Genomic DNA, 4,666 nt, shown 5'->3' with positions numbered 1-4,666 from the left:
AGTAGGAGAATTATGGTTACATTCAGAGAAATAGGAAACAAGAATGAGGAACAGACTTGGGTAGAAAAAAACAAGTTTAGTTTGGCACATTTTTTATTTGGTGTGTCAACAGATCATGCGGACACCAGGAAACTGGAAATAACATAATGAGCTGCTAGATAAGTAAGAGCCGCTTGGGAGTAAGAACTGCAGACTTGCATTGATTTTTTTTTTTATCTGAATATTTGTCTGTTCGTTTTAATTCGTTTAACAAGGGCCTTTTGCTATGTACCAGGCATTTTGCTGGATGTCAGAGGCCCTGCCCTAAATACTAAGTGTTCAAAATGTGGGGGAAATTGTAGTAAATCTCTACATTTCACTACTTATCAAGAAAGAATAGAGTTGCTAAGATACTTTTCATATGTGGTTTTCTAAGCAAGCACCTCTTGTTAGAGAAAGGCTTTTAGACCTCTAGCCAAACTAAAGAAAAAAAAGCAACCGCTGTGAATATTTATACTTTGATGTTTCAGTTTGTTCTTTCATAATTTTTATACATTTCTTTAGCTTTGTGAATTTAGGGGCAGAACTTGGATGTTATTTCCCAAAAGATTTTACAGTTTTAAAAGTCTTTAATTAGATTCCACAAAATATGTGTTTTGTCCTTGAACTTAAAAAAAAAATACTATAACATCTCAAAATCATATGTCTATGCCAGTATCATTCTGGGGTATAATTAAGTTCATTATTAACACCAATATGGCAATAGTGAAAAGCATCAGAATTTTTTTAAAAAAGATAAATCAAATATTTTGCTTTCCCTAAACATATTAATTCCAACAGAAGAGAATTAATCATCTCAGACTCTACGAGTAATCTGAAATTTGTTTCATTTCCAAACTGTGAAAATAAGCTGGGTCCCCATCTGCCTAGAGCTTAAAGAATACTTTTTTTTTAATCTAAGGGAAATGATATCACCTCACAAAAAGACAAGTTCTATCTAAACGTTAACTGTGCTCACTATATTTGCTTCTGGTCAGTGATTCAGTTATTTAATGAAATGGGCCAAACAGAAGCAAGTGGGCAATAAAATGAGGGAAGGCTTTGAATTGATAACAGGGAGAGGCAAGATTTGGGGAAATTATGTGCGAAAATTAAAACCTGCCCTGACTTTTGGGAACGGTTTACAAAGTTACATAATTATTGCAGATAAAACAAATCAAATTATGAAGTACTGCTTATCTATTAGAAAGCAAAAGTGGTCTAACTGTATGAATATCTGGAAAAGAGGGTTTTTTTGTTTTTCGTTTGGATATCATTACTTTATTATAAAAGAAACAGGGAAATTATTTACATGATGAAAGATTTCAGAACTTCAGTGGCAGCTTCACGTGATGCCATTTCAATAGTGACTTATTTTGGTCGACGTAGTTTCCAAGAATGTCACCATCTATAAGTAAGAAATAATCCTTGTCGTCTAGAACTACTTTGGTGCCTCCATATTCAGGGAGAAGAACTTTCACTATCTGGTTGAACCTCTCCACCCTTTCCTTTAGAGCCTGATCTAACAGCTACTACCGTTGCTTGCAATACTTTTCCTTGTGATTTTTCTGGAAGCATAATGCCTCCTTTGGTTACAGTTTCGGCTGCACTTCTTTCAACTAATACTCTGTCAAATACGGGAAGAACCTTTCTAAATGCCTGTCCTGCCATGACTCTGGTTGCCGCAGTTCGTACTGTTGCTCTTTGGCCGCCGCCACAAAAGGGAGATCCGAAGTCTGACCCTCCGGCCACGTGAACTCGAGAAAAGACCTCCCAGCGCCCTCGCCCCCGGCCCCTCCCCGCGAAAGGGGGCGGCTGCACCAGCGCGCGCCACGGTTCGTTTCCTGGGCTCTGCTCAGGGCTGTGACTCGCGGACCGGTAGGCGGAAGAAAAGAGGAGGTTTTTCTAGGCTTTTCTAGGCCGCGGGCCAAGGTGAAAATACTTACCCTTAGCCCCCCTTCCGGAAATGGAAAAGCATTTTGACTAAACATATTTGAAGCATTTTGAGTACAAAAACATGTGAAACTAATTGTTATAAACCAGGTTTTTCAACCTCAATGCTATTGACATTTTGGGCTGAACAATTCTTAGCTGTCTTATGGGGTGTGTTATGGGATGTTTAACAGCATCCCTGGCCTCTACCCACTAGATGCCAGTAGCACGCACGCACACACCAATTGTGACAACCAAAAATGTCTCTAGACATTTTTGTCTTGGGGGGGCGGGAATCGCCTCTAGTTCAGAACTACTTTATAAATTTTTTGGCAGCATGTTCCTCTATTTGTACAAACATTATGGTTATGCATCTAATATTAATCATCAAGTTAATTCTACATAACCCTTCTTAGTCTCAGCTTGATCATCCATCCCCCAGATCAAGTTGGCAACATCCCAAAACCCAGTACCACAAACGTAATCCTAGCTATTTCTTCTCTGCAATACTGCTTTCTATCCACTGATTGGCATGCCTTTCACTTTGGGAAGTCAAAAACGTTTTAAAAACCATGAAGAGTCCATGATGAGGAAGTTTCATATTAGAGGAGCCAACTACACTTCTATACTTTAGTATTCTGGTTAGGAATTTTCATTCTGAAGTTATTCTCACAGGGATTTGATAACTATGCACTTTCCAGTTATAGTGTAGTAAAATATGACGTTTAAGACAAAATGTTAAATTTAATTTCTATTTTTTTAATGGTCAGCATTATCAAGGAGGATTAACTAAAGAGCACAAATTGTCCTGAATTCAGTCAGTACAGTGAGATCCTGGCACATGAGATTTAAGTGATAAACCAATTCAATTATAAATTCAACTCTTTAGACTCTGTGTATCTAATAATACACACTGATATGGTGACTTGAAAAATATAACTTGGCTCACTTACTACTTGCACTTGAAGGTAAAATCTTTTTCTGTAAACATCACTTATACCTCTAATATGAACTATTAAACTAAAAATATTCTCCATGTGTAACAAGTACAAATTTACCTACTTAAAATATCTGATGTTATGAAAAGGAATATCTCTAGTGTTCATCAGTATAAAGACTTCCAAAACTGCAGTCACCCACTGGTGCCACAGTTGCCAGGTGTCTATGGTTACTAGCACTCAAAGTTATAATTCATCTCTGTTCAAGAGTAACAGGTACCATTAAATCAAATAAAAGAATTCTGGAAGTTGAATGAACCCTTTAAAAAAAGTAACATGGATTGCAAGTCATATAAAACAGTTCAGGACAGCTTAAGCAAAATGACGGATTTACTGAAAGGCTACCAGGGAATCAGCCATCAATCCCCAAAAAGAGCAAGAAGTTGGGCATTTCTGAGGCCAGCAGCAGTAGGTAAATGTGGGATACCCTCAGTTACTAATGATAGTCAATGTTAATATTGTTCAGTCTCTGTGTCCCCCTATTCGGTACTGCCAGGAAAGAGCCTGCCCTGGCCTGGGACAGATGTCCTCTTCTTGTTGATCAGCTCTGGAGGGATGCTAGGTCACATCCCTAGGTATCAGAGGCAATGTCTGAGAATGGAGGGAGCCACACAGCCATCACAAGAAGTATCTATTACAATCATTTTCTTTAGACCATTTATTTCAGAGTAGGAAACTCAGAGCTAGAGAGAGATCACAAAGGCAGGCAGTGACAGACCAGGATTTGTTATTATCCTGTTACAGTCTCCCTACTGGGCTTTCTCGGGTCCCACACAACCCAAAATGTTCTCCTAAAGTTGCCTTTTACTGACAGATCCAGCATCCCCACAGCAATGAAAAGGCTACTGGATGAGAGCCAGAAAGACCTATTAGGAGTAAGGACTGTGGGTCAACAGCTAGGATTAAAGGAGTTTGTAGTTTCCAGCATAACCAGTTTGTTGAAGAGGCTGAAATCAGTGGGGCACAGTCAGGAAGTGGATCTAACATCCACCAGACAAAGCCCCCAACTATGATCCTATGTCAGATCTCCCCTTCCCATCCTTTAACTTTATCTCAGCAGAACCCATTACTTCCTCATCATTTAAGATACTAAAATATTAAGAGTCCAATCCAATTAAAATGTCAGTGTTGCATCTAATTCAGAGCTTTTCCCACTCCATCAGCTCAGGTCTGCCTGGCTCAGAGCCTTGCAGTGGGGGAAAGAGGCATGGGGTGGTCAACCTTTCCTCCTCTTCTGCCCCTTCCACCATCTGTGTCCTCCAGGGTCAAGGTAGTAGGTAGGGGAATTATAGAAAAGGAACAAAAGGCCTTCTAGTTCACAGGGGTTTGTTATGGCTTTTGTTTTTCTTTTTGCTATCGATATTCTTCTTTATAGCAGGCTCCCAGTGCTGACTCATTCATGGGGTACATGTGCGGGCTCCACAGTGATGCCATGGACCTCTGCATAGCAAGGTTTCCTGACACCTGCAGTTGTCAGGAACTGCGGATACCATCAGATGGCTAACCAAAAAGGTATATCCAACTGTGCATGTTGAGTTAAAACATTAAATATGTTTTTTTCCAGCCACTCAGCAAGCCGTTGGCCATGTGTTAGAATATGGGCAAATGAAAATGAAGAAATCTGTTTGACATGCTTCTGAAAACTAAATGAAGAAGAACAAAGTTGAAGGACTGATGCTACTCAGTCTTAAGACTTACTGTACATCTACAGTAATGAA

The 4,666-nt window shown here is 39.4% G+C and overlaps 1 pseudogene; it reads right to left on the bottom strand.

Annotated features, from left to right (window-relative positions):
• Positions 1-1,274: 1,274 nt before the first annotated feature.
• On the bottom strand, positions 1,275-2,420 carry LOC101286456 (10 kDa heat shock protein, mitochondrial-like; annotated as a pseudogene).
• Between the last annotated feature and the right edge of the window lie 2,246 nt (positions 2,421-4,666).

This window comes from Orcinus orca, chromosome 6 (genome assembly GCF_937001465.1).
Source record: "Orcinus orca chromosome 6, mOrcOrc1.1, whole genome shotgun sequence".
Taxonomy (NCBI): domain Eukaryota; kingdom Metazoa; phylum Chordata; class Mammalia; order Artiodactyla; family Delphinidae; genus Orcinus; species Orcinus orca.
Note: the sequence above shows the minus strand (reverse complement) of the source record. Positions and strands in the feature narration are given on the sequence as shown.